The sequence below is a fragment of the Orcinus orca genome, chromosome 8 (assembly GCF_937001465.1).
Source record: "Orcinus orca chromosome 8, mOrcOrc1.1, whole genome shotgun sequence".
Classification (NCBI taxonomy): Eukaryota; Metazoa; Chordata; class Mammalia; order Artiodactyla; family Delphinidae; genus Orcinus; species Orcinus orca.
In genome coordinates this window covers 38697689-38709712 of record NC_064566.1, presented here as the reverse complement: position 1 = coordinate 38709712, position 12024 = coordinate 38697689, and the positions used below count along the sequence as shown (strand labels likewise).

At 41.0% G+C, this 12024-nt stretch overlaps 1 non-coding gene across 1 annotated transcript; it reads right to left on the bottom strand.

The window, feature by feature from the left end:
* Nucleotides 1–9133: 9133 nt before the first annotated feature.
* LOC117198669 (U6 spliceosomal RNA) lies at nt 9134–9240 on the bottom strand. The gene has a single exon (XR_004479892.1). It is a non-coding gene; the product is annotated as a U6 spliceosomal RNA (small nuclear RNA).
* Between the last annotated feature and the right edge of the window lie 2784 nt (nt 9241–12024).

The following is a 12024-nucleotide window of genomic DNA, read 5'->3' as shown; positions in this document are numbered from 1 at the left end:
TCATGCTCTTTTAACTTCACACTGCCCCCAACAGGCCAAAGAGATATTAACAGCAATAAAGTAGCTACAAAAGGCCGTTAATAAGTAAACCTATTCTCTTTCCTTTCCCAAAGCTGTATCCCCACCTCAGTAGGAGAACTCTGCTGGGTCCTATATGATACAACTTAAAAGCTGTGATCTCTACCTCTCAGAAGTCATTACCTAAGGTAGATAACACTGTCATAGAGGAATGACACTCAGAAGTTTGAATGTGTAGATGATGAAAAGATTTGAAGAAGGAATAGGAAATGTTTGTCTGTGTTTCATTTAGCAAAAAAGAAAAAGAAAAAAAAAGTATTGAGCCCTTATTTTCAATATGTCAGGCACTGTGGTCTGTGCTGGGGATAAAGTAGTGAACAAGACAAGGTGTCCCCTCCCTAACAGAGCTTAGAGTCCACCAGGGGAGACAAATATTAAACACCTAATTAAACAATCACTTAATCTCAATTGTGATAAGTGGTATGAAAGAAAACTATAGGGGTCTTTGATTTAGAATGGAAAGCAGAAAGGCATTCCCTGAGGAAATGACATTGAACCTAAAGGATGAGTAGAAATTGAGTGAGGAGGAGGGGAAAAACATCCCAGGCAGAGGGAACAGTGTGAGCAAAGACAGTGAGGGAGGAAGGGGAATGGTTCAGCTGAGGAAATGAAAAACCAGTGTTGCTGTTGTGCTGGGAACAAAGCGGAAGTGGCTTTATATGTGGTGATGGGGCAGGCAGACCATGCCAGGCCTGGGAGGCTGTATTAAAAATTTAGGTCTTTATCCTAAGAACGAGGAGAAGGATTTTAAGCTCTCAAATAACCCAAGTTGCATTTTAAAAAGATTTCTTAGGGCTGGGTAGAGAATGGATCAGAGAGAGGCTAGAGGGGATTTGGGCAGCCCAGTTTGGAGGTTATTGCAAAAATCTAGGGAAGTGATGATGTTCTAGCTTGAACTTTGCGCAAGACATGGTAAATATAAAGCTAACTGGGCCAGGATTCCTGTCCTTGGAGATAGTCAAGTAGGGGAAAGAGACTTAGAAACAAGTATGATATAGTGTTCTAAAAGCATTACTAGAGATATCTCTAAGTAACTTGGGAAACTCTGGAAAAAGAGGAGGAGAGGATGAAGGTATATTAGTTATCTATTGGTGCATATCAAATTATCCCAAAGCTTAACGGTTTACAGCAACAAAAATTTGCTATCTCACAGTTTCTTTGGTCAGGAATCCAGGAATGGCTTAGGTGGGTACTTTCGCCTCAAGGCTTTTCTCATGAGGTTACAGTCAAGCTATCTGTTAAAGGAAAAAGCCAGGCTGCAAATAATCTGTGGAATGCTAGTATTTATGTTTAAAAAAACAGAGTGTGTAAGGGCTTCCCTGGTAGCACAGTGGTTAAGAATCTGCCTGCCAATGCAGGGGACACAGGTTTGAGACCTGGTCTGGGAAGATCCCACATGCCGCAGAGCAACTAAGCCCATGTACCACGACTACTGAAGCCCACGCGCCTAGAGCACGTGCACCGCAACACGAGAAGCCACCGCAATGAGAAGCCTGCGCACCACAACGAAGAGTAGCCCCTTCTTGCTGCAACTAGAGAAAGCCCTCACACAGCAACGAAGACCAAATGCAGCCAAAAATAAAAATAAGTAAAATAAATTTATTAAAATAAAAAACAACGGAGTGTGTTGTAATAGCATAGGATACCTCTGGAAGGATACAAAAGAAGTTGGTAGTAGTGACTGTGTCTATAAAGAGGACCTGGGAGGCTGGGAGTCAGCAACAGAATGGAGCCTTCCTTTTTTTTTTTTTTTTTTTGCTGTTTATTTATTTATTTATTTATTTATTTATTGGAGCCTTCCTTTTAACTATATATTCCTTTTATACAGATTGGCTTTGTTACCATAAGTATGTATTCCTTTCAACTTAGAAGAGAAAAATATGAGAGCTTAATAATTTTGGCATGAAGTATAGTTAGACAGCACTGGATGCTAATACATTTTGATTAGAAGCTGAATGATCAGAAAAAAGATTTTTTAAAAAGTGTATTGGGAAGTGTTGTAAAACAGCTCAGGAAGTATGTGGAATTGTGCAGACTCAGAGGGAGTGAGGAAGGATGGGGTCCTGAGTAGTTCTCATATTATAAACCTGTTATAAGATTACGGTGGGGTGTTTAAGCTAGTTATCAGTCATTCAAGGACTTGTGTCCAGGATATTCCAGCATAGTCCTAGTATCAGATTCTGTTGGGTTCAATAGACATTGATTGAGATCAGCCATAAGCTGGTCTGAGTGCAAGGGAAAAAACGGTGAATACAATCTTGACACTGCCCTTGGAAAGCCTGCAGTTTAGTAAACCCCAAAACAGCAGAAAAAAACCACAAAAGGTACACAAATACAAAATGTCAATACAGTGTGGTAAAAGCTATGGTAAAATTGTGCACAAAGGGGCTTCCCTGGTGGCGCAGTGGTTGAGAGTCCGCCTGCCGATGCAGGGGACACGGCTTCGTGTCCCGGTCCGGGAAGATCCCACATGCCGCGGAGCGGCTGGGCCCGTGAGCCATGGCCGCTGAGCCTGCGCGTCCGGAGCCTCTGCTCCGCAACGGGAGAGGCCACAACAGTGAGAGGCCCACGTACCGCAAAAAAAAAAAAAAATTGTGCACAAGGTCCCAACACAGGAGCTCCCAGCCCCGCTGGAGGGGAGGGCAGGGCCAGGGAGGCTTCCCAGAGGAAGTAACCCTGAAGAATGAGTAGGAGTTAGTCATGTAAAGGTGGAGAATGGTGTTTCAGGCAGAGGGAAAAGCAAGAGCACAGGTACAGAGGCCTCAAAATGGCTCAGGGTATTTGGGGATACATGGAACTTAAGTATCTCCAATATAGGCAATTGTTTAAGTAGGTGGCTGAAAGTTTTTTTAAATCTTAGACCTTTGCAAATTTGTTCACATAAATATACTGACAGATTTTTTTTTAACCCACTGTCATATGATGGGTCCTGAGTTTTAACTGGGAAGTATGGTCGCTGTGGCTGACAGTAATCTCTCCATTTTCTAAAATCCTAACATTCAATTACTTACTCAGTTTAGTCCTTAATTACTGCCTATCTTAGACTGCTTTCAAATTGTTTTGTAATTATAACTTCCGTTTATTGAGTTCTTACTGTTAGGCATCGTGCTCAGCATTACAGATGCTGTTTTATTTAATCCAAAGCCTAAATTTTTTGCTACTGCTATCCTCAACTTCTCCCAGATAAGATCATAAACTCCCTGAGGGCAGAAACCAAAGTTTAGATCTATGTTTTCCTTTCTCACAACTTCCCTACCCAGCCCTCCTCATTGAACCCCCTTACACACATAACTTCCCTCTCTCCCTTGATCTTACACCGCCTCCAGCTTCTGCCCGATTTTGGTGCCTCAAAAGAACTGTCTCATATTTGCCAACTCTACTTTCTCATCCCCCTGGACTTTCATCCCCCTCCACATGCCGAAACATCTCCTATCAAGTCACTACTGACCCACATCTCGCCAAAGACACAGGTCAATTCTCTGTCCTCACCCTTCTGGACCACTCAGCATTTTCTGACACTAGTTATCACTCCCTCCTGGAAGCACTTTGTTCTCAAAGTTTCCATGATGCCACATTCATCTTGTTTTCCTTCTATCTTCCTGCTTACTTCTTAGTTTCTTATCAGCTCCTTCCCCTTTATCAGACCTCCAAAGTTAGGAGTGCCCCCAAGACCTAGTCTTCAACTCTTTTTTCTTTGTTTATACTGTCTAACTAGGTGAGCTCATCAAGTCCCGTGGTTTTAAATACCATTCCTAGGCCAATGATTCTTAAACGTATATTTCCAGCCCCTGCCTTCTCCCCTGAACTTAAAACTTGTGTAACTGTATATTTGATATCTCCATTTAGATGTTTGATAGGCAACTCAAAATTAAGATGAGCACTAAATGAGAAATTGCAACTCATTATCTCGCATCTGTTCCCACTTCCTCATCCCCTCATTCCCCCAGGATTTATCCATCTCTACAATTGGCACCATCAGCCCAGTTACATAGGCCAGAAGGTCAGGAGTTATCCTTGATTCCTCTCATTTCTTCATGTCCCAATCAGTAAGCATTACTGGCTTTACCTCCAAAATATACTCTAACGCGTAAACTGACCATCTTTGCCATCTCTCTGCTGTAATCCTGGTCTAAGCCACCATCCAACCAGTCTTCCCATATCTAGTCTTGCCCCACTAAATTCATTCCCCATGAGTAAGTGGACTTTATTTATTTTCAACTCTCCTTCCCTATCTTGGAGTGCTTTTAAATGGTATATCAGATCACCTCGCCTCTGACTAAAACTCTGTAGTAGCTTCCCATTGCACTGAAAATAAACCTTGCCTTTACTTGCAAAACCTCACAATATCTTATCCCTGTTTAACTCTCCTGAATGGCTCCGCCCTTTGCACACTATGTTCCAGCAACAGCAGCCTTCTTTTCATTCCTAAAGAGATAAGAACAGGTAAGCTCAGTCTTGCTCTAATGAATTTGCACTAGCTCTTCCCTTTGCGTGGAATGTTGTCTCCTTATTGGCTAGCTCTGTTTTGTCATTCAGATCTCTGCTTAAATGTCGCCTCTTTGGGGAGAACTTCCCTGACTACCCAATATAAAATAACCACCTAGTCCTTATGTATATAACATCACTTTATTTTAATGCTCTGTGAAGCATTGATCACCTCCTGATACTTTTAGTTCATTGTCCACACTAGAAAGTAAGCTCAGTGACAGCAGGGACTTTGTGTTGTTCATCACTAAGTCCTCAGCATTTAGAGCAGTGCCTGGCACAGAGCAGGAGCGTAATAATTGTTAAATGAATGAATGAATGAATCTACTTTCATTTATTTTTAATATTTTCTCCCCTTCAGTTAAAATGACATAGCCAAGATTCACCTCTTAAAGTGCTTAGAAAGGAGCATGAATTATGAAAGACTAATATTATTTAAATGTAAGCCCTGCTTTTGTAAACCAAGGGCAGGGAGCATTTGTACTGCTATGGAAGCATTAAAAAAGATTCAGTTGGGACTTATTATATAAAACATAAAATTAAATTGGAAACTTTTCAAGGAAGAACTATGCGTGCTTTAAAAAAGGATATTAACTTTGTGCATCATAAAAGTAATATGTGTAGGCTATGACTCACAAGAGGAATGTCTAGCCTACTCTTTTCTCTCTTCCTCTCCCTTCCCTATAAATATCATAAAGAAACAGCTGTGACAGGCACTTGAAAGAGCAGCTAACATTTTCTGAGAGCTTACTATGTGCTAGACTCTAAGAGACTTAATGGATTAACTTGTTTATTCTTCACAATAACCCTATGAGGAAGGAAAAATTATAATTCCCATTTTACAGACATGAGGCACAGAGAGGTTAAGTAACTTGCCCTGGGTCACACAGTTAATAAGTGGTAGAGTAGGACAAGTTGACTCCAGTGCCCAAGCTCTTAACCACCTACCATGCTGTCCTAGGGGATGGCATTTCAACGTGTCTGAGTGTTTGTCACCCCTATATAGTCCTCTTCAAGACTACAGAGGAGGGTGAGTAAGGAAAAATACATGGGGGTGTGGAGTTAATGTCAAACCCAATAATCCAAAGGTTTTTCTTTTTTGTACCATGGACCCTTTTGGCAGTCAGGTAAAGTCTATAGATTCCTTTCTCAGAACAATGTTTCTACATACAAACATTTGGAAGCCAATTATATTAAAATATAGTTCTCAGAATATTAAATCAGCATTTGCTATAGTAATATACATCCTTATTAATGTACGAAATAAGACAAAAGGGAGGACATTGGCAGATCTAGTGACTACCATAATTTCATAGTAGTGTGAGCATAAATGCTATTTCAAAATATTTTTAACTGCTATAATGTAACATAGAAATATCTATTGGTATATCTGTTGGTGACAGTCACAGGTACAGCTAATACTACTATAACTTGTTGCCTACATTATTAATGAAGGAATTGCTATATTTCTATTAGAGATTAGTAATACATATATATATATATATATATATATATAATTTTTTTTCCCCATCCAAGATCACAGGCCTCTGAGTTCTGTCCAGGGATATCCTGGGGATTATTTCAGCTGGGTAGGGAGGTCTGTGGGCCTCAGGTTAAAAATCCCTGTGAGCCAAACCTAGGAGCAGTTGTGGGGTAAACTGTGGTGACCCACTGTATGGACAAGAAGTGGGTTAAGAAGAGGCCCAGGCACCTCACTGAGAATTCCTGGATTCAGTGGTATGGACTGTTTGCCCCTTCCCATAAGCCTGTTGACTGACAATGGAAAATTAAATGAATTAAAACTTGTTCTGTGTTATCTGAGAATAATTCCTTAAATGTGTTTCTAACATTTCCTGAAACGCAGTATATTATTACACAAAGTTTAAAAATTAAAGCAAATTTGAGAAAAAACAGATACAAATGGATGGGAGTCTATTCTGGCACTTTGAGGATTTATAGCTTTGGGACAAATGAGAGGCGGTACACCGTGACGGCAAGCCTTCCTCATTCTGCCACCCCCTACTTCCCAGTAACTTCAAAAGTGGTTAGCAGACAACAAAATGGAGATCAGAGAATAATTTCAGAGCATGTATGGGACAACCCAAGGTGACCAAGAAATGTACTGAAATCCTGCAGTGATTGGGGCACAGATCAGCACAGTGCAGATAGTAACATGAATGTGACATCACTTGTTACTACAATCTGAGTAGTCAGAGGAAATTTGAGTTATATGGAACTTAATTCTACTAGGAAGATTTGTACTATTGTAATAACCATAATAGTTAACATGAATTGAATGTTTACTATATGTGCTAGGCACTGTTGGAAGCATTAACATGAATTAACATATTTAATTCTTAGAGCAAATTTATGAGGTAAGTGCTATTAAAATCTACATTTTACAGTTAAGGAAACTGAGGTACAGAGAGGTAGAAGCATATTCTTGACTTGATTTAAATGTTGTATTGACTGTACACTAGCTGCTGTAACAACAAACTTTGATATCTCAGTGGCTTAATGCAATATAAAGTTATTTCTCTCACACATATGCCCAATAAGAGCTTGGGTGTTGAGTGACCCAGACTGATGGAAAGGTCTATCGTCTTCGGTACACTACACCCAAAGTCACTCTGAGGTTTCTTGCACCATCCTGAAGGTGAAATACATCCAATTCAACTGGCCAGAATTCTCTTGCCTACACCTAACTGCAAGGGAGGCTGGGAAATTTACTTGAACTGTGGGCCCAGAGGGAAACAAAACCAGTTTGGCAACCAGCTAGCCAGTCTCGGTCAAACTAACAGATCAGATAACTCTACTGGTTCAAGCAGAAAGCTTCCCCTTTTTCTTTCAAAATGTGCTCCTTAAAGAACTAAAACCATTTTTTATTTCCGGCCATGTCGCAGGGCATGTGGGATCTTTGTTCCCTGACCAGGGATGGAGCCCATGCCCCATGCAGTGGAAGCATGAGGTCTTAACCACTGGACCACCAGAGAAGCCCCCTAAAGGCACTTTTAGATGAGCTTAGTGCATGGCTTTTTTTTTTTAAGAAGGGAAAGATAATTATTTGCCTCTATGCTGAGGATATTACCACTAAGCAGGCTCTGAATCTTTCTACATAATTATCGTCAGAAAGCATGGCTTGAAATCAACTCTTTTTATATTCAAATATTGTTTTAGGTCGCTGTCCTCCAACATTTAATTGATTTATTGACAAAAAATTTATACAGCACATGCACTATGCAGTTACCTGGAAAGTAAACATTTTTAACTAATTTATTGAGTTCTCTTGACTAATAGAGACTAGAATGATCTTTTTTTTTTTTTTTTTTTTTTTTTTGTGGTATGCGGGCCTCTCACTGTTGTGGCCTCTCCCGTTGCGGAGCACAGGCTCCGGACGCGCAGGCTCAGCGGCCATGGCTTACGGGCCCAGCCATTCCGCGGCATGTGGGATCTTCCCGGACCAGGGCACGAACCCGTGTCCCCTGCATCGGCAGGCGGACTCTCAACCACTGCGCCACCAGGGAAGCCCAGCTAGAATGATCTTGACCACATGTTTGTGGAAGTACTTTGGGGCCTGAGGCGTTATCTGTCCATGTGATTATGTGGGTTAAGATCTATTTTTTGAGGAAAGTTTTAAGTCCACTTCCAAATGGCAGTAGGATAGCCTTTTTTCAAGCTATCACACTGTTAGACCCCTTACTTCTCTAAAAGATTGTTAGTCCTATCTTCAGTGCCATTGATTTTCAAAACAATTACTCATTAGCAGCAAGATCATTTCCACTCTAGTCTCTTGCCAGAGAAATGACTTCAGTTCTCTCCTACACATTATTTATCAAAAGCTCAGGTGAAAGAAGTAATATTCATTGAGGATTACCTGAAGGATAAGTAATCCATCCATTTCTCTAGACATTCTAACTGTTATCGCTGATTCACAGCTGCTAGTATAAGCTGTGTAGCTGGATTGCCTCTGGTCCCTTATAGAACTGCTTTTACTGAGCTGCACTTTGGTTTTATGCATTGAAGCTAGTTCTGAGAGATGGCCCTGGGAATCTTGCTGTTGTGTTTACTGCAGGGATATCGTTGAGGACTTTGACCAGTATGTCACAGAGTGACTCATGATGAAGGAGTATTTCTCTCAGATCTTAATACCAGGAAGCTATATTTCTCTTAAGAACTACTTCATTTTTTTTTTATTATGGGCACACTGAATTTCATAATTGTTCATATTTCCCTATTGCTCTGTTCCTGGAAGCTCAGAATCAAATATACAGCCCAGATCTAGTTACTGTTTAGAACTGTATAATATCCACTTTTGTATGTCAGTCCTAACAATTGACTTCATTTTCCTTCTCCTGTTTGTCTTTACTTTTATTTTTTTAACATCTTTATTGAAGTATAATTGCTTTACATTGTTGTATTAGTTGCTGCTGTATAACAAAGTGAATAAGCTATACGTATACATATATCCCCATATCCCCTCCCTCTTGCGTCTCCCTCCCACCCTCCCTATCCCACCCCTCTAGGTGGACACAAAGCACCGAGCTGATCTCTCTGTGATATGCGGCTGCTTAAAAATATGGAACGCTTCACGAATTTGCGTGTCATCCTTGCGCAGGGGCCATGCTAATCTTCTCAGTATCGTTCCAATTTTAGTATATGTGCTGCCGAAGGGAGCACTGTCTTTACTTTTCACCTTCATCCTAATTTCTGAATTATTTCCTGTTATATTTCTATAAGGTGCTTCGAATCCTTTTGGGAACATATAAACTATTTACATGTTTCAGAACGTATTTGCGTGTGTATGTTTTTATATGAAGTAATGCTCAAATATTTGGAATAACAAACAAAAGATTTTGAGCTAGATATTTGCTTAAACACAAGTTTTACCTTGGAGTTCATGTTTGTTTCTTTCCTTGTACTTCACTGATTCTAACATCTGTCCTCCAATTCATGCTTTAAACCCCTCCCACCCTTACTTTTTCTCAAGCTCCTTCTTGATGGCTCCTCAGAGAGGCTTTCTGACCCCCGTTCTCTCTAAAGCTGATGTTTGTCCCCTACCTACCTCACCTCATTATTCTCCCTCCCAGCACCCTGCCTTTTTCTTCATAGCACCATCTTTTAAGTTCATTTTATTAATTCACTTGATAGTTACCTGTCTCCTCCACTAGAGAGTGAACATGTGAGGGGAAGTACTGTGTTATTTGCTTCATCTAGGTCTTAAGATGAATGAATCAACGTTTCAGCCCCAACACTGCAGAAAATCTCTTCTCACTCTTTTGTACCCTAAGGATAGTTCCCTTTTCTGAACTCCTGAATTTACTCCTGTCTGACCACAATCACCCACCACATTTAAAGGCTTTGATTCCTCTTTGTTTCATGATGGATTTCCTCAATTACATTATGAGTTTTTAATTATTTGGCTAATGGATTAGAGGAACACTGGAGGTACAGTCAGTAGTACCTAGATTTCAGCAAGGGGTTTAAATAGTCTCTTGTGATATTCATGAGGGCGATGATGACAGAAGGGCATGAAGGGGAGGTAGAAAGAGAGCTTACATTTATTGAGAACTATTTAGATTAGAGAAGAGAAGAACCAGTGAATGCAAGTGACAGGGAGGTAGATTTCAGCTCACTTCTTTAACAATGAGGGTAAGCCAAAAATAGAATGAGTTTCCTTGGAATATCCTTCACTCAACAAAATGTACTGAGCACATTTCATGTGCCAGGCATGGTCCTGGTTACTGGGGATGGAGCATGAATAAGACCTGGTCCCTATTCTCATGGCACTGACAATCTAGGCAATCTAGACAATCTAGATGGGAAGAATCCATCACAGAAAATGTTCCATCAGGTCTGGAATCAGGGATTCTAGCCCTGGGCAGAAGCCAGATTCAGAGGTGGAAGAAGGAAGTGAATGTATGTTTTTTGAAGACTTAAAACTGTATATCAGACACCATTCGAAGCACCATACACAACCTCCACGTTCCCTTAAGACACACAGATCCTTGAGGGGAGGAACATTATACTGCTCTTCGGTTCCTCAGGGCCCTGAGTGTTGCTGTGCACATAGGAGACATTTGGTATTCAGTTGACAACTGATATCATTCAAGTGCTTCAATGGCAATGAGATGCTAGTAGCATTCTTGTGCCGGCACACAGACAGTAAAATAAAAATTAACAATGCCATAAAAAACAAGTTAAATTATTTGCCAGAGACCAATTTTTGCAGGTCTTGTCAAAGTTGGATATACACTCAGGACTTCCTGGCCTGCAGTCCTGGGCTTAGATTTCAAAGCCACACCTCTCCCTCCAAATACATGAGGTAACTGTAATTGTTATGTAGCCAGTCATTACGGGGATGCTGGAATGTCATAGCTACAACTATGCCATCTGTAATAAGAGCCTTGATGAAAGCTCTCGGTACTATTTTAAATATGCTATGAGTTTTGTTTCCTCTGCCTTTACAGAAATGAATTGATTTTTTAAATTTAAGTATGGTTGATGTACAATATTATACAAGTTTCAGGTATACAACATAGTGATTCACAATTTTTAAATGTTATATACTTCATTTATAGCTATTATAAAATATTGGCTATATTCTCTGTACTCTACAATATATTCTTTTTTTTTTTCTTAAAGGAGAAGGGTCCCAAATCAGTTATTTTTAAATAAATTTTTTATTTTTTTTGGCTGCCTTGGGTCTTCATTGCTGCGCACAGGCTTTCTCTAGTTGCGGCGAGCGGGGGCTACTCTTCACTGCGGTACACAGGCTTCTCATTGCGGTGGCTTCTCTTGTTGCAGAGCACAGGCTCTAGGCACATGGGCTTCAGCAGTTGTGGCTCATGGGCTCTAGAGCACAGGTTCAGTAGTGTGGCGCACGGGTTTAGTTGCTCCGCAGCATGTAGGATCTTCCTAGACTAGGGCTTGAACCCGTGTTCCCTGCATTTGCAGGAGTATTCTTAACCACTGCACCACCAGGGAAGTCTACCAGGGAAGTCCCTGTACAATATACTCTTGTAGCTTATTTTTTAGGCTCTGGACATGCAGGCTCAGCGGCCATGGCTCACGGGCCTAGCTGCTCCGTGGCATGTGGGATCTTCCCAGACCGGGTCACGAACCTGTATCCCCTGCATCGGCAGGCGGACTCTCAACCACTGCGCCACCAGGGAAGCCCTGTAGCTTTTTTAAAGTATTTATTTATTTATTTAGGCTGTGCTGGTCTTAGTTGTGGCATGTGGGGTCTTTAGTTGCAGCATGTGGGATCTTTTAGCTGCGGCATGCATGGGGGATCTAGTTCCCCGACCAGGGATCGAACCCGAGCCTCCTGTATTGGGAGCGTGAAGTCTTATGCACTGAACCACCAGGAAAATCCCTGTAGCATATTTATTTTATACATAGTAGTTTGTATCTCTTAATCCCCTACCCCTATCTTGCCCCTCCCCCCTTCCCGCTCCTTGA